Source organism: Oncorhynchus masou, chromosome 6 (assembly GCF_036934945.1).
Source record: "Oncorhynchus masou masou isolate Uvic2021 chromosome 6, UVic_Omas_1.1, whole genome shotgun sequence".
Lineage (NCBI taxonomy): Eukaryota > Metazoa > Chordata > Actinopteri > Salmoniformes > Salmonidae > Oncorhynchus > Oncorhynchus masou.
In genome coordinates, this window is record NC_088217.1 from 77,373,066 (window position 1) to 77,392,179 (window position 19,114).

The 19,114-nt window shown below is 43.5% G+C and overlaps 1 protein-coding gene across 1 annotated transcript in view; it reads right to left on the bottom strand.

The window, feature by feature from the left end:
- LOC135542699 (cohesin subunit SA-1) overlaps positions 1-12,135 on the bottom strand; it is a 50,712-nt gene extending 38,577 nt beyond the window's left edge. Inside the window, exon 1 of the mRNA XM_064969832.1 lies at positions 11,978-12,135. The gene's annotated coding sequence lies outside the window, so the exon portion shown is untranslated. The remainder of the gene's footprint in view (positions 1-11,977) is intronic.
- Between the last annotated feature and the right edge of the window lie 6,979 nt (positions 12,136-19,114).

Below are 19,114 nucleotides of genomic sequence, written 5' to 3' on the forward strand. Positions count from 1 at the left end.
TGAGAAGAGAGAGAATAAGTAAACAAGAGACTGAGAAGAGAGAATAAGTAAACAAGAGACTGAGAAGAGAGAGAATAAGTAAACAAGAGACTGAGAAGAGAGAGAATAAGTAAATAAGGAAAATAAGGGGACCAGTATTATCCCCATGCAGGTCAATGAGAGAGATGGAACTCCCCTAACCCAGTCATGACCCCAGTCGTACAAGGAAGCAGAAGCAGACAGACACCTTCAGGCAGGGTCCCCAATTACATTCAGCTGTAAGCCCAGTTTTCCTTGAGCAGATGGTCGGAACATAGTTATAAGTCATTTGACTGCAAGAATCCCAAACAGATACAGGGTCTTCAGAAAGTATTCACACCCCTTGACTTATTCCACATGTTGTTGTGTTCCAGCCTGAATTAAACATGGATTCCTGTTAGTTTTTCTTCTCACCCATCTCCAGTCAAGAACCACAACCCCATAATGACAAAGTGGAAACATGATTAGACATTTTTGCAAATGTATTGAAAGATGAAATACAGAAATATCTCATTTACAAAAGTATTCACACCCCCGAGTCAATACATGTTAGAATCAACTTGGGCATGGATTGTAGCGGGGCGGCAGGGTAGCCTAGTGGTTAGAGCAGACAAGGTAAACATCTGTCGTTCTGCCCCTGAACAAGGCAGTTAACCCACTGTTCCTAGGCCGTCATTGAAAATAAGAATTTGTAACAGACTTGCCTAGTTAAATAAAGGTAAAATAAATAGCTTGAGTCTTCTCGGCCACTCAGGAACATTACTGTTTAATTGGTAAGCTACTCCAGTGTAGATTTGGCCTTGTGTTTTAGGTTATTATCCTGTTGAAAGGTGAATTTATTTCCCAGTGTCTGGTAGAGAGCAGACTGAACCAGGTTTTCCTCTAGGATTTTGCCTGTGCTTAGCTCCATTCCATTTATTTGTTATCCTGAAGAACTCCCCAGTCCTTAACAATTACAAGTATACACATAACATGATGCAGCCACCCCGAAGCTTGAAAATATGGAGAGTGGCACTCAGTAATGTGTTGTATTTGCCCCAAACATAACGCTTTGTATTCAGGACAAAAACTGAATTGCTTTGCCACATTTTTGACAGCAGTGGCTTGTTGCAAACAGGATGCATGTTTTGGAATAAGTTTATTCTGAACAGGATTTATTATTTTCAAAATGTAATGTAGGTTAGTATTGTAGAATAACTACAAGGTTGTGGACCCATACTTAGTCTTCTCCTATCACAGCCATTAAATTCTGTAACAGTTATAAAGTAACCATTGGCCTCATGGTGAAATCCCTGAGCCGTTTCCTTCCTCTCTGGCATCTGAGTTAGTAAGGCCGCCTGTATCTTTGTTGTGCATTGATACACCATCCAACCAGTAATTAATAAGGGTTAAGCAAATGTTCCCCCCTGAATGTATTTAGACTTGGCATAACAGAGGGGTTGAATCCTTACTGACATTTCAGCTTTTAATTTTTAATGAATTAGTAAACATTTCTAAAAACACAATTCTCCCTTGGCATTATGGAGTATTGTGTGTAGACCAGTGACAAAACATTTAATCCATTTAAAATTCAGGTTGTAACAAAATGTGGAAAAAGTCAAGGGGTGTGAATACTCTGAAGGCACGGTGTGTGTGTGTATGTATGTACGTATACGAGAGGTCGACCGATTAATTAGGGCCGATTTCAAGTTTTCATAATCGGAAATCTGTATTTTTGGGCGCCGATTTGCTGATTTAAAAAATAAATAAAAAACTATATACACCTTTATTTAACTAGGCAAGTCAGTTAAGAACACATTATTTTCAATGACGGCCTAGGAATGGTGGGTTAACTGCCTCGTTCAGGGGCAGAACCACATATTTTCTTCTTGTCAGCTCAGGAGAAACAATCTTGCAACTTTACAGTTAACTAGTCCAACGCAATAACGACCTGCCTCTCTCTCGTTGCACTCCACAAGGAGACTGCCTGTTACGCGAATGCAGTAAGCCAAGGTAAGTTGCTAGCTAGCATTACACATATATCTTATAAAAAACAATCAATCATAATCACTAGTTAACTACACATGGTTGATGAGATTACTAGATATTATCTAGAGTGTCCTGCGTTGCATATAATCTGACTGAGCATACAAGTATCTAAGTATCTGACTGAGCGGCGGTAGGCAGAAGCAGGTGCGTAAACATTCAACAACAGCACTTTCAGGCGTTTTGCCAGCAGCTCTTCGCTGTGCGTCAAGCATTGCGCTGTTTATGACTTCAAGCCTATCAACTCCCGAGATGAGGCTGGTGTAACCGAAGTGAAATGGCTAGCTAGTTAGCGCTAGTTGTTGTTCCCCTTGTTCTGCATGGGTAACGCTGCTTCGATGGTGGCTGTTGCTGTTGTGTTGCTGGTTCGAGTCCAGGGAGGAGTGAGGAGAGGGACGGAAGCTATACTGTTACACTGGCAATACTAAAAAGTGCCTATAAGAACATCCAATAGTCAAAGGTTAATGAAATACAAATGGTATAGAGGGAAGTAGTCCTATAATAACTACAACCTAAAACTTCTTACCTGGGAATATTGAAGACTCATGTTAAAAGGAACCACCAGCTTTCATATGTTCTCATGTTCTGAGCAAGGAACTGAAACATTAGCTTTCTTACATGGCACATATTGCACTTTTACTTTCTTCTCCAACACTTTGTTTTTGCATTATTTAAACCAAATTGAACATGTTTCATTATTTACTTGAGGCTAAATTGATTTTATTGATGTATAATATTAAGTTAAAATAAGTGTTCATTCAGTATTGAATGAAAATACAAATAAATCAAATAAAAATCGTCCGATTAATTGTTATCGGCTTTTTTGGTCCTCCAATAATTGGTATTGGTGTTGAAAAATCATAATCGGTCGACCTCTAACGTATACACACACACTTCAGCTATTTGACTGACCAAGAAGGAGAGTGATGAAGCGCTGCATCAGATGACCTGGCCTCCACAAATCACCCGACCTCAACCCAATTATTATTATTTATTTTAACCTTCATTTAACGAGGCAAGTCAGTTAAGAATATAATTCTTATTTATAAAATGACAGCCCAACAAAAGGCAAAAGATCTTCTGCAAGGACGGGGGCTGGGATTTTTATTTTTTTTAATAACATAAATATAGCACAACACACACATCACGACAAGAGAGACAACACAACATAGAGACCTAAGACAACAAATTGTCTTAAAGCCTCAATTGAGATGGTTTGGATGAGTTGGACTGCAGAGTGAAGGAAACGCAACCAACAAGTGCTCAGCATATGTGGGAACTCTCACTTCAACACTGTTGGAAAAGCATTCCAGGTGAAGCTGGTTGAGAGAATGCCAAGTGTGCAAACCTGTCATCAAGATAAAGGGTGGCTACTATGAAGAATCTCAAACAAAAATATATTTTGATTTGTTTAACACTTTTTTGGTTACTATATGATTCCATGTGTGTTATTTCATTGTTTTGATGTCTTCACTATTATTCTACAATGTAGAAAATAGTAAAAAATAAAGAAAACCCTGGAATGAGTATGTGTGTCCAAACCTTTGACTGGTACTGTATATATATTTATTTAAAATAACATCACCGGTGGGCCGCTTATTGGAGAACCCTGTTCTGAAGGGTAATGACGTGACGGGATGAAGTCTCTCACACACATTCGCTCTCTTTCACTCACTCCCCATTCGTCCATCTTCTCCCTCTCTTGCTCTTCCACATCTCTTTCTCTCTGCCAGTCCCACATGGAATGAGTCTTTAAGCAACAGCGTAGTAGATATTGTAGTGAAATGTGTGTGTCGGGGGGAAAAAAAATCTGTCAATGTGCCCTTGAGCAAGGCACTTAACCCTAATTGCTCTTGTAAGACGCTCTGGATAGGAGGGTCTGCTAAATGACTCCAATGTAAAATGTAATAAGGGAATAACATGTGTCCTCACTGTGTCCAGCCCATTGGCCATGAAAAAAATACCTTCCTAGTTTTCATTCTCTGGTCCCTTGAATCATGCCAATAAATAAACTCAAGCCCCCTTGACAAATGAGTGGAGCTCCTCTGGCCTGCTCTGGGGGGTTCACTTAATAATGCAGCATCATGGACTCTATATTACAGAGAGCCTCTACAGCAATACAGTGGTTTTACAGAGCTCTAGTGTAGGCTTTGGGCTGTAGCCTCTACAGTAATACAGTGGTTTTACAGAGCTCTAGTGTAGGCTTTGGGCTGTAGCCTCTACAGTAATACAATGTCTTTACAGCGCTCTAGTGTAGGCATTGGGCTGTAGCCTCTATAGTAATACAATGTCTTTACAGCGCTCTAGTGTAGGCGTTGGGCTGTAGCCTCTACAGTAATTCAATGTCATTAAAGATCTCTAGTGTAGGCGTTGGGCTGCAGGCTCTACAGTAATACAGCGGTTTTACAGAGCTCTCGTGTAGGCTTTGGGTTGCAGGCTCTACAGTAATACAGTGGTTTTACAGAGCTCTCGTGTAGGCTTTGGGTTGCAGGCTCTACAGTATTACAGTGGTTTTACAGAGCTCTAGTGTAGGCTTTGGGTTGCAGGCTCTACAGTAATACAGTGGTTTTACAGAGCTCTAGTGTAGGCTTTGGGTTGCAGGCACTACAGTAATACAGCGGTTTTACAGAGCTCTAGTGTAGGCTTTGGGCTGTAGCCTCTACAGTAACACAGCGGTTTTATAGAGCTCTAGTGTAGGCTTTGGGTTGCAGGCTCTACAGTAATACAGCGGTTTTATAGAGCTCTAGTGTAGGCTTTGGGTTGCAGGCTCTACAGTAATACAGCGGTTTTACAGAGCTCTAGTGTAGGCTTTGGGTTGCAGGCTCTACAGTAATACCGCAGTTTTACAGAGCTCTAGTGTAGGCTTTGGGTTGCAGGCTCTACAGTAATACCGCGGTTTTACAGAGCTCTAGTGTAGGCTTTGGGTTGCAGGCTCTACAGTAATACCGCAGTTTTACAGAGCTCTAGTGTAGGCTTTGGGTTGCAGGCTCTACAGTAATACCGCGGTTTTACAGAGCTCTAGTGTAGGCTTTGGGTTGCAGGCTCTACAGTAATACCGCAGTTTTACAGAGCTCTAGTGTAGGCTTTGGGTTGCAGGCTCTACAGTAATACCGCAGTTTTACAGAGCTCTAGTGTAGGCTTTGGGTTGCAGGCTCTACAGTAATACCGCAGTTTTACAGAGCTCTAGTGTAGGCTTTGGGCTGCAGCCTCTACATAAAAAAAAACAAAAAAGGTTTCTAAATAAATATTTTTTTTCTTGCCAGCAGGCAAGAAAAAAAGAAAGAGGAAGGAAAAAGGAAAATGAAGGTTCTCTCTGCAATGGCCGCCTGGCTCACTGCAGCTATCGCAAAATGGAGACGCAGGGAGAGCAAGGGAGGGAGAGTGAAATGGAGGAGAGAACAAGAGCACAAAGGGAGATCAGCAGGAGCAGAGGAGGAAGAGAGAGGGGAGGAGGGCTGGGGGGAGCTGGGAGAGAGACTCATTAGTTTGTCTCATCTTTCTGCCTCTCTCACCTTGACCCACATTCACTGTCTGTTGCTATTCACCCCCCCCCCCCCCACACACACACTTTGATTTCTCCAGTTGAGGCTATTATACCCTAATGACATAAGAGGCTCCAGAATGTTATCATTTCACTACAGAGAACCCATTACTGTGACTAGCAGAATCCCTGTGTGTGCGTCTGTGTCTGTGTGTGTGATAAAGACTGTGGGTTCAAGAGCACTACATATCCAGGGCTGAACTTCATGCAGTCAGCCTATGAAGTCAGATGTTTGTTTGGCCAAAGGTGTTTGGGGGGAAAGTGACATTCCCAGGTTGTCAATGTGCTTGTGTGACTGTCCAGAAATAGAACCTAGGGCCTGACCTCTCATCATCTCAACTCCAGACTGCATTAGCCCATTGAGCTAAAGCCTAAACATCCTAACATTAGTCTTCAGGTCCTGACAGCAGGCAAGGTCCATCTTCCATGAGGGTAGTTTACCAGACACTGCTGATACAATGGTAATGGAGTAATCTGGTAATCTGGGGGTTAGAAGGGGTAGTTTAATCTACCGTGCAACAGGGAAACCCTTAATCCCACATGAGACTATAAGGGCAGATGAATTGAACAACACACACCCTTAATCTGAGTGTGAGCCGGCTTTCTCTGACAGAAAATCGAGATATATATATATATATGCAGACAATGATGTAAAATATGTATCTTAGTGTGTGTGTGTGTGTAACTGTACTTTATTGATCCCCTGAGGGTAGGCCCACATTAAATGTGTCACCAGCAGTAGTAGTGTTGGAGAATAATGTGCTAGAAAAACAAATCAGTCAAGCATCGGCTGGAGAAATATTAGCAGCATCATCATGTTAGTGTTAGATGCAATGCTACCGTGCTGAAACATACTCGACTGTGTGCTTTCAATGCCTTTAGATACATACATTTCATGTTACACTAGTATAGCCAACTGGGTGTTGAACCAAGTGGCCAACAAGTACACTAGTCTGCTAGGTCTCAGGGAATGATGTTAATCAACCAAGTGCAGCGCTGGACAGGAAGGCTTCAGAGCATTTTCAGCCCCACATTCTCTCTCTCCATCTAATGCTACAGGTCAGCTAGCCAACCCGCTAAACAGCCGCTAGCCAACCCGCTAAACATCCGCCAGCCAAACCGCTAAACAGCCGCTAGCCAAACCGCTAAACAGCCGCCAGCCAAACCGCTAAACAGCCGCTAGCCAACCCGCTAAACATCCGCCAGCCAAACCGCTAAACAGCCGCTAGCCAACCCGCTAAACATCCGCCAGCCAACCCGCTAAACAGCCGCTAGCCAACCCGCTAAACATCCGCCAGCCAACCCGCTAAACAGCCGCTAGCCAACCCGCTAAACATCCGCCAGCCAAACCGCTAAACAGCCGCTAGCCAACCCGCTAAACATCCGCCAGCCAAACCGCTAAACAGCCGCCAGCCAACCCGCTAAACAGCCGCTAGCCAACCCGCTAAACAGCCGCCAGCCAACCCGCTAAACAGCCGCCAGCCAACCCGCTAAACAGCCGCCAGCCAACCCGCTAAACAGCCGCCAGCCAACCCGCTAAACATCCGCCAGCCAACCCGCTAAACAGCCGCCAGCCAACCCGCTAAACAGCCGCCAGCCAACCCGCTAAACAGACGCCAGCCAACCCGCTAAACAGACGCCAGCCAACCCGCTAAACAGACGCCAGCCAACCCGCTAAACAGACGCTAGCCAACCCGCTAAACAGACGCTAGTTGATTACAACACAAACTGCTAGCTAAACTAGGCCTACACCACAACCAACTACACCACAACCAGCTAGCAAAATACACCACAGCTTACTATACAACCAGACAGTCAGCTAGCTGGTTGTGGTGGAGTTAGCTATCAGATTTTTCTAATGTCAATTGAAGCTATAAAGTTTTTATTTCACTGTGAGTGGTCCTTACAGCTTCCCTGTATACATACCATTTGCTTTAGCTAGCTTCAATATCTTCTCATTATTCTAAAGAAACGTAGGGCCTATTCATTCAGCGAACACGCTTGATAATGGTCATTCCCTAAAACTGAAATAATACTTTCTTCACACACACTTTCACAAACACAGTGCCAAATCTGGATTCAGCTTGTATTCAATAACTATGTCTAAACTGTGTCTGCTATAGTCAAGGAGGACACTCTGGAGCTGTGTAATGGCAGCATGTTACAGTATAATTTATTGTGTAATTGGCCTGATCATAAAAATACTAAATCAGTTACAAATCAAAACTGGTTCAGTCACACAAATCAACTAGCCATTACAAATGAATAACTTACTATAAATATACTAGTCATAACACAGGCCCACACCCCCAAAGATTTGTATAAGATTTGTATAACACACACACATATAAATGTAGAAGTTTGTGTATATATATATATATATATATATCCTAAGCAATTAAGGTCACAGTTATGAAAATGTAGGACACTAGAGGCCTTTCTACTGACTCTAAAAACCACCAAAAGAAAGATGCCCAGGGTCCCTGCTCATCTGCGTGAACGTGCCTTGGGCATGCTGCAAGGAGGCATGAGGACCGCAGATGTGGCCAGGGCAATAAATTGCCATGTCCGTACTGTGAGACGCTCAAGACAGTGCTACAGGGAGACAGGACGGACAGCTGATCGTCCTCGCAGTGGCAGACCACGTGTAACAACACCTGCACAGGATCGGTACATCTGAACATCACACCTGCGGGACAGGTACAGGATGGAAACAACAACTGCCCGACTTACACCAGGAACGCACAATCCCTCCATCAGTGCTCAGACTGTCCGCAATAGGCTGAGAGAGGCCGGACTGAGGGCTTGAAGGCCTGTTGTAAGGCAGGTCCCCACCAGACATCACCGGCAACAACGTCACCTAAGGGCACAAACCCACCGTCGCTGGCTCAGACAGGACTGGCAAAAAGTGCTCTTCACTGACGAGTCGCGGTGTTGTCTCACCGGATTTGCGTTTATCGTTGAAGGAATGAGAGTTACACCAAGGCCTGTACTCAGGAGCAGGATCGATTTGGAGGTGGAGGATACTTCATGGTCTGGGGCGGTGTGTCACAGCATGATCGGATTGAGCTTTTTGTCATTGCAGGCAATCTCAACACTGTGCATTACAGGGAAGACATCTTCCTCCCTCATGTTGTACCCTTCCTGCAGGCTCATCCTGACATGACTCTAGAGCATGACAATGCCACCAACCATACTGCTCGTTCTCTGCGTGATTTCCTGCTAGACAGGAATGTCAGTCTTCTGCCATGGCCAGCGAGGATCCCGGATCTCAATCCCATTCAGCACGTCTGGGACCTGTTGGATCGGAGGGTGAGGGCTAGGGCCATTTCCCCCAGAAATGTCTGGGAACTTGCAGGTGCCTTGGTGGAAGAGTGGGGTAACATCTCACAGCACGAACTGGCAAATCTGGTGCAGTCCACTAGGAGGAGATGCACTGCAGTACTTAATGCAGCTGGTGGCCACACCAGATACGGACTGTTACTTATGATTTTGATCCCACCTTTGTTTAGGGACACATTATTCCATTTCTGTTAGTCACATGTCTGTGATATGTTCATATAAATATTTACACATGTTAAGTTTGATGAAAATAAACGCAGTTGACAGTGAGAAGACGTTTCTGGGTTAATATATATATAATAATTTAGGATTTCAGTTTTGGGTAAAAAAAAAAAAGAGATGTCTCGTGTCTCAATGAAATCAAGATATGAAATAACTGTTATTTGAAAATACAGCCATCTGTGTCAATTTGCAGTGTACAAATTATTATAATCATGTTCCGGTCCCACGACCATCTGCTCTGATAAAAACCGGCCTGTGGTTGAATCTAGTTGCCAACGTCTGCTTTAATGTAGACTCCACATGACCTACTGCTGCATTCATATACGGTCTGCTACACAACAGTCTCGTCTGGATTACTGGACTGGCCCACGGCAGGATGACCAGATGTCATTGTTTTCAATGAGAGAGCGACGGTAACTTCCTGTTCCTTACAGAACAGCCACTCCAGTGTTTCCCCTGCCTTTGAATAGGTAGGGAGGGCTCCCCATCTAGCTCTTCCCCTGGTCGAAACAAATTGAAATGTTTTGTTCAAGGTCCTACATGTGGCCTAGCTAAATGCCACGATTCCACCAGGCACTACCGCTAACGGTCAAACTACCGGAGACCATCCAGTTAACAGGTGGTGCAAACAAGGACACATTCTGCAACGTAATGGTCGGCGACTATGAGCTTGGCGACCAAGTTTATGCAAGTTAGCAGCTACTATTAGTAGTTGTAAAGGAATAAAAATATGAAAAACGACAATGCTGTTTGAAGCGGTATCGTTGCCTTTTAATCCACGACTAGCGCCTCTGGTTAACTTGTGTGTACACAGCAGCTTGCTGCTGTTTCATGTTTGGTTCACGTTCATTGAAAACATTATTAGCCTACAACTCTAGCCTATTTCCAACAAATGTTTTTGGATAATATTGGTAAGGTATTAAGGAAACCTATTTCAGTGAATTTGTACTCCATGTTCTTCAAAAACCATGAAAAAGAAATCTAAACGACATTCCATTTGAGTCTTATCCACATAACCAGGGTTTGACATCAACCTTTTTTTAGCTGACAATGTATGACACAATCTGTGCATTCAACTAGAGTACGTTAAACAACGACATCATGAGCCGAATCAGTGCAGGTGAAAGTGATGGCAATACAGGTGCTGTCTGAAGAGATAGACCCTCAGACTGTTGCAGATGGGCAGCATCTGTGCTGTAGAACTATTGCTAAAAGGTTAGGTTTGTAGACTTGTATCCCAGCCCCCGACTCAACGAAGTCAATAACTACGCTGCTCAAAAGTACTGTATACCCCATTGCATTGAAACGTTTCCCATTTCAAGTTGATTTGCCATATGTAATAGGTTAGTCATACACTGGAAATCTTACCAAGTCACACTACTCAACCAAGAACTGTCAACAACAGCCCTGCCAAGTGATGATCATATCCTGGCCTGCAGTTTGTGGTGTTTTATGGCTGTGTACTACATATTGTCAGTCTATGTTGTACATTCTATGCAAAAGGAGACGAGGAACATAACAATGCGGGACAATAAAGTTATTTTGTATCTCTAGCACCAGTGATAGTTTACAGTCAGTTGGTCTTCCAGGATGCATAGCCTACAGTAGACTGCTAGTTCAGTCTGCTGGTGGAAAGTCACATGGCTGAGCTTGTTGCATAACCACTTTGTTGACAATCAGTGAATGATCACGAGGACACAAGCTGCCTGTATAATCCTTTACCCTAAACATCCGACTCTAGACTATACAAAGAGCAGTGAAGCTGGGTGTATAACACAATCAGAGTTAGGCTTAAATTAGCCAGCTAGCTAACTTGACCAAATAGTCTCAAACTCCATAATAAAGAAAGATGCATGTGGATATGAAACGGAAGAAGTGAACAGATATCCTCATTAACCCATAACTGACTTCTGACAGAAGAATGGATCCCTGGGAGAGAAGTCTGGAGTAGGGAGCATAGAGACCAACAGCATTAGACTGTAACCAGGGTTGGATTTGGAACCCATCCCCCTCACACACTTCCCCGCTAAATTTCGTTTAGCAGAGAAAGGGGCGGAGTGGGTTAGCAAACTAGCGAGCTGCACTTTACAAAAAATAATCTACTAGTCAAAATATTGCAACTTGTCAAGAATCCCAACGTTGAACTTCGGTACAATAAGTAACATGTCAAAACAATGGGTGGGAAAACAGGAAGCAATGTTGCTAAGGTTACTGGTGAAATTTCTGCAGAATCTCTAAAGAATGGAGTGATAGATTGGCAAGGATGGATGTCAAATAGCACTGGTGACAGCAACCTGACTAACACTGACGTTACATTGTTCCCAAATATATCATCCGAAACCCCGACACATATGCAATGAATTAGGGTTAGCTAGCAACAATAGCAATGTGTGGCTAGGTCGCGCAGGCTGCACTATAACGTTGCAATAAGAGAGTCTGCATACAACACTGTGTAGACGCTTTGAATCTGTCCATCTATCAAGAGCAATAAAAACACGTCACACACATAGTCTTAGTAACGGGAAAACTAAGAGCGAGTGGTGAAAAGTGATTCTGCCAAAACACAGCGGTCAAGTCTCTCGTGCGTCCCTGTAATCTGACATGTAGAGACATTCCCGCTAATGGCCCTCGACCATGTAGCTAGCTAGCCGAACAGAGGGAAGAGAGAGAACACATCCAGTTCTCTCTCCGCTAGCTTGCGGAGCAGCACCCATCCCCCTCCTCTCTCCCCATCCCTCTCTCGCTCTCTGAATCCACCATCTTGATTCTGAGACCCGTCTCCCCTTTCGCACAAGCCAAAAACACAACCAAAATACCAAGCAAACTCACCTTTACCGGCCATCGACCAATCGATTACCGTCTTCCGAAATAAAAAATCGATATATCTGATAAAAGTGTGTCGATTTTAATATTGTAAATATGTCGTGAGAAGCGGGAACCGCGCCTTGGAGCAGAAAGGAACAATCCTAAACTGCCATCTGGTGGAGCCTTCCTCGCTGTAATGCTGTTCTGGTGGCGCAGCCTCTCACTGCAACCTTACTGCCTCCTGGCGGACACAGACGAGATGATTGCAACGGGTGCGCGCCGCGGGGGCGAGGAGAGGGGAGGCACTGCAGGACCCCGCGAAAAGAGGGAGGCGCGCTCAGTTCCACGGGCACGCGTAGAAGGGGAGGGCGAGTTTCGCTGGCAGTGTTTTGTTCGGTGGTTTGATGGTAAATAGGCCTTAACAGAGGACACATGTAGGAGGCTATAACATCTAGATTACCACTCAAGACACAATTTACCAGGCTCCAATACACACATGTCACAGTATTAGTGCAGTATCTTGCCTGAGACCTGAAGACTCATGTCAGCTCCAAGTTTTAATGCCAAGGCTTGAGCTGTGGCAAAGAGGATCTGGGTTCAATATATGGTCTGTCAAAATCACTCTCTCTGGTTTTATTTAGCTTGTCTACATTGGTTGGTCCTGTTGAGGGGAGACTACCTCAATATCTGTGACATACAGGGCCTTCAGAAAGTTTTCACACCTTTCTCCACATTTTGTTGTGTTACAGCCTGAATTTAAAATGTATTAAATGTAGAAGTTTGTGTCACTGGTCTACACACAACACCCCATAATGTCAAAGTGGAATTATGTTTTTTCGAAATGTTTACAATCTTTTTATTTTTTTATCCAAAGCTGAAATGTTTTGAGTCGATAAGTGTTCAACCCCATTGTTATGGCAAGCCCAAATATGTTCAGGAGTAAACATGTACTTATTAACAAGTCACATAATATGTTGCTTGGACTCTGTGTACAATAATAGTGTTTAACATGATTTTTGAATGACTACCTCATCTCTGTGCCCTACCACAGGAGGTTGGTGGCACCTTAATTGGGGAGGACGGGCTCGTTGTAATGGCTGGAGTGAAATGTGTGAAACTGGAGTGAAATGTGTGAAACTGTATCAAATACATCAAACACATGGTTTCCATGGTTTCCAGGTGTTTGATGCCATTCCATTCGCTCTGTCCCAGCCATTATTATGAACTGTCCTCCCCTCAGCAGCCTCCTCTGTACCCCACACATACAATTATCTGTAAGGTCCCTACGTCGAACTGTGAATTTCAAACACAGATTCAACCACAAAGACCAGGGAGGTTTTCCAATGCCTCCCGAATAAGAACACCTGTTGGGCAATGGGTGAAAAAAAAAAAACAGACATTAAATATCCCTTTGAGCATGGTTATTATTATGTTTTATTCATTGAACCTTTATTTAACTAGGCAAGTCAGTTAAGAACAAATGATTATTTTCAGTGAGGGTCTACCGAAAGGCAAAAGGCCTCCTGCATGTACGGGAGCTGGGATTAAAAATACAAATACAAAAATAAAATATAAATATAGGACAAACACACATCATGACAAGAAAGACAACGCAATGCTACATAAAGAGAGACCTAAAGACAACAACATAGCAAGGCAGCAACACATGACAACACAGCATGGTAGCAACACAACATGACAACAACATGGTAGCAACACAACATGGTAGCAGCACAAAACATGGTACAAACATTATTGTGCACAGACAACAGCACAAAGGGCAAGAACGTAGAGACAACCATACATCACGCAAAGCCACAATTGTCAGTAAGAGTGTCCATGACTGAGTCTTTGAATGAAGAGATTGAGATGAAAGTGTCCAGTTTGAGTGTTTGTTGCAGCTCGTTCCAGTCGCTAGTTGCAGAGAACTGAAAAGAGGAGCGACCCAGGGCTGTGTGTGCTTTGGGGACCTTTAACAGAATGTGACTGGCGGAACGGGTGTTGTATGTGGAGGATGAGGGCTGCAGTAGATATCTCAGATAGGGGGAGTGAGGCTTAAGAGGGTTTTATAAATAAGCATCAACCAGTGGAGAGGAGTATAGAGCGCAGTGATGTGTCCTATAAGGAGTATTGGTGGCAAATCTGATGGCCGAATGGTAAAGAACATCTAGCTGCTCGAGAGCACCCTTACCTGCCGATCTATAAATTATGTCTCCATAATCTAGCATGGGTAGGATGGTCATCTGAATCAGGGTTAGTTTGGCAGCTGGGGTGAAAAAGGAACGATTATGATAGAGGAAACCAAGTCTAGATTTAACTTTAGCCTGCAGCTTTGATACGTGCTGAGAGAAGGACAGTGTACCATCTAGCCATACTCTCAAGTACTTGTATGAAGTGACTACCTCAAGCTCTAAACCCTCAGATGTAGTAATCACACCTGTGGGGAGAGGGACATTCTTCTTACCAAACCACATGACCTTTGTTTTGGAGGTGTTCAGAACAATGTTAAGGGTAGAGAAAGCTTGTTGGACACTAAGAAAGCTTTGTTGTAGAGGGTTTAACCCAAAATCTGGGCAGGGCCAGCTGAGTATAAGACTGTTTCATCTGCATATAAATGGATGAGAGAGCTTCATACTGCCTGAGCTATGTTGTCGATGTAAATTGTAAAGAGTGTGAAGCCTAGGATCGAGCCTTGGGGTACACCCTCAGTGACAGGCAGTGGCTGAGACAGCAGATTTTCTGACTTCATACACTGCACTCTTTGAGAGAGGTAGTTAGCAAAGCAGGTCAAAGACCCCTCAGGAACACCAATACTCCTTAGCTGATCCACAATAATGGAATGGTCTACCGTACCAAAAGCCTTGGCCAAGTCAATAAACATAGCAGCACAACATTTCTTAGAATCAAAGGCAATGGTGACATCATTGAGAACCTTTAAGGTTGCAGTGACACATCCATAACGTGAGCGGAAATCAGATTGCACACCAGAGAGAATACTATAGACATCAAGATGCTGCATCAATACACCCAGTCACTACAAAGATAAAGGCGTCCTTCCTAACTCAGTTGACGGCGAGGCAGGAACCCGCTCAGGGATTTTACCATGAGGCCAATGGTTACTTTAAAACAGTTACATGGATGTAATGGATGTGATAGAAGAAAACTGAGGATGGATCAACAACATTGTAGTTACTCCACAGTACTAACCTAAATGACAGAGGGAAAAGAAGGAAGCCTGTACAGAATATGGGCTCCCGAGTGACGCAGAGGTCCGAGGCACTGAATTGTAGTGCTAGAGGTGTCACTACAGACCCTGGTTTGATCCCAGGCTGTGTCATAACTGGCCTTGATCAGGAGTTCATAGGGTGGAGCACAATTGGCCCAGCGTCGTCCAGGTTAGAGGAGGGTTTGGCCGGGGTAGGCCGTCATTGTAAATAAGAATTTGTTCTTAACTGACTTGCCTACTTAAATAAAGGTAAAATACAAATATTCCAAAACATGCATCCTGTTTGCAACAAGGCACTAAAGTAATTCTGCAAAAAATGTAGCAAAGCAATTAACTTTTGTCCTGAATACAAAGCGTTATGTTTGGGGCAAATCCAATACAACACATTACAGAGTACCACTCTACATATTTTCAAGCATAGTGTTGGCTGCATCATGTTATGGGTGTGCTTGTAATCGTTAAGGACTCGGGGGTTTTCAGGATAAAAAGTAATTGGAATGGAGCTAAGCACAAAATCCCAGACACTGGGAGATGAATTCACCTTTCAGCAGGACAATAACCTAAAACACAAGGCCAAATATACACTAGAGTTGTTTACCAAGACAGTTTTGAATGTTCCTGAGTGGCCTAGTTACAGTTATGACTTAAATCAGTTTGAAAATCTATGGCCAGACCTGAAAAGGCTGTCTAGCAATGATCAACAACCAATTTGACAGAGATTTAAATCATTTTTAAAAGAATAATGCGCAAATGTTGCACAATCCAGGTGTGGAAAGCTCTTAGAAAGACTCACAGTTGTAATCACTACCAAAGGTGCTTCTAAAATATGATTAGATATTTCTATATTTAATTTTCAATAAATTTGTCCTGTGCCTCTTAATTTTTATTATCTCTCCTCTCTCTCGCTCTCTCTTTCTCTCTCTCCTCTCTCTTGCTCTCTCTTTCTCTCTCTCTCCTCTCTCTCGCACTCTCGCTCACTCTTTCTCTCTTTCTCGATTTTTCTCTCTCTCTCTTTCTCTCTCTCTCTCCCTCTCTCTCTCTCTCCCTCTCTCTCTCTCTCTCTCTCTCCCTCTCTCTCTCTCTCTCTCTTCTTTGTGGATCTGTGTAATCTGAGGGAAATATGTGTCTCTAATATGGTCATACATTGGGCAGGAGGTTCGGAAGTGTAGCTCAGTTTCCACCTCATTTTGTGGGCAGTGAGCACATAGCCTGTCTTCTCTTGAGAGCCAGGTCTTTCTTCGGTGGCCTTTCTCAATAGCAAGGCTCTCTCTCTCTCGTTGTAGGACAAGTGTTCATGATCTATAAACCGTCACCATTCCCAGCTCTGTGCAGGATGAATACTGATTCTCTGAGAGAAAAATAGAGAAATAAAGAGACAGACAGACAGACAGACAGACAGACAGACAGACAGACAGACAGACAGACAGGCAGACAGGCAGACAGGCAGACAGACAGACAGACAGACAGACAGACAGACAGACAGACAGACAGACAGACAGACAGACAGACAGACAGACAGACAGACAGACAGGCAGGCAGACAGGCAGGCAGACAGACAGAGACAGAGAATAATGTACTTCACTACACAGGGAGTGTGTTGTCATTTCATTGGCTTTGGATAAACAAGTGTGAAGTGTTTGAAGCTCTCCATTCCTCCCTCTTCTCTATAATTCATTCTCTCTGCTCTTCATCCTCAGACTGAGTCTCAGAAAAATTCACAACTTCTCACAGAGAATTTTGATTATTTAGTGTTGTAGACGGTGGATATTTTTGCAGAATTCTGCATGCAGTCTCAATTTGGTGTTTGTCCCATTTTGTGAATTCTTGGTTGGTGAGCGGACCCCAGACCTCACAACCATAAAGGGCAATGGGTTTTATAACTGATTCAAGTATTTTTAGCCAGATCCTAATTGGTATGTCAAATTGTATCTTCCTTTTGATGGCATAGAAGGATCTCTCTCTCTCTCTCTCTCTCTCTCTCTCTACACAGGCTCTGTTGGTAAACTTCTCCATAATATAGTTATTGAATAGTCCCATAAAACGCTTATAGCGCTCTCCTCTTCACAGTTGCCATAGAAACAGAACATTTTTCCTCCCGAGAAGCAACCTAACATACACTGTCTGTTAAGCTGAAGGACGGACAGACAGACAGACAGACAGGCAGACAGGAAGGCAGACAGACAGACAGGAAGGCAGACAGGCAGAGAGACTGATTATATTACGGCTGTTGGACTGAATAGAGCCTTAGCACCCCTCTCATCCAACCCATTACTGTAGAGAAAGTGCTGTGTTAGTGGGTTACATGACTGTCTCACCCATGTGGCAGGTCTGGTCTCACTAATCAGACTGCTCCCTTGATCTACTTCCTGTCTCCCTGTCTGTCTGTCAACCAGCCTCAGGTACAAACAATAGATTGCATGCAGCTAAAGGGAGAGGTAATTACTGGTATGGGGTACAAGCCATGACACAAACACATGCCTGCATGCACGCAGGCACACACACATACACAAATAATGGCAAATCAGGAGAGAGAAAGTCACAGAGATAGAGAGAGAGAGAGAGAGAGAGAGGACAAACACCAAATTGAGACTCTACATGCAGAATTCTGCAAAAATATCCTCCGTGTACAACGTAGAACACCAAATAATGCATGCAGAGCAGAATTAGGCCGATACCCACTAATTATCAAAATCCAGAAAAGAGCCTTTAAATTCTACAACCACCTAAAAGGAAGCGATTCCCAAACCTTCCACAACAAAGCCATCACCTATAGAGAGATGAACCTGGAGAAGAGTCCCCTAAGCAAGCTGGTCCTGGGGCTCTGTTCACAAACACAAACACACCCCACAGAGCCCCAGGACAGCAGCACAATTAGACCCAACCAAATCATGAGAAAACAAAGAGAATTACTTGACACATTGGAAAGAATTAACAAAAAAACAGAGCAAACTAGAATGCTATTTGGCCCTAAACAGAAAGTACACAGTGGCAGAATACCTGACCACTGTGACAGACCCAAACTTAAGGAAAGCTTTGACTATGTACAGACTCAGTGAGCATAGCCTTGCTATTGAGAAAGGCCGCCGTAGGCAGACATGGCTCTCAAGAGAAGACAGGCTATGTGCTCACTGCCCACAAAATGAGGTGGAAACTGAGCTGCACTTCCTAACCTCCTGCCCAATGTATGACCATATTAGAGAGACATATTTCCCTCAGATTACACAGATCCACAAAGAATTTGAAAACAAATCCAATTTTGATAAACTCTCATATCTACTGGGTAAAATTCCACAGTGTGCCATCACAGCAGCAAGATTTGTGACCTGTTGCCACAAGAAAAGGGCAACCAGTGAAGAACAAACACCATTGTAAATACAACCCATATTTATGCTTATTTATTTTCCCTTGTGTACCCTTAACCATTTGTACATCATTGCAACACTGTATATATACGCAATATGACATTTGTAATGTCTTTATTGTTTTGAAACTTCTGTTTGTGTGATGTTTACTGTTAATTTGTATCGTTTATTTCACTTTTGTATATTATCTACCTCAATTGCTTTGGCAATGTTAACACATGTTTCCCATGCCATTAAAGCCCCTTGAATTGAAAGAGACAGAGTGTGAGAGAGGGAGAGAGAGAGAGGAAGAGACAGAGAGAGAGACAGAGAGAGAGACAGAGGGGGAGAGAGAGAGAGAGAGACAGAGGGGGAGAGTGAGAGAGAGACAGATTGAGAGAGAGAGAGAGAGAGAGAGAGAGAGAGAGACTATCATCAATCCCTACAGCAGAGGAGCATGTGATGAATGTGATGAAATATAGATGTGGGATAGAGAAGGACCATTAATTCCCGCTGGGAGCAGATCTGTGTGTGCGTGAGTTTGTGCATGCATAAACGTGCAAACACACACATACACACACACACACACACACA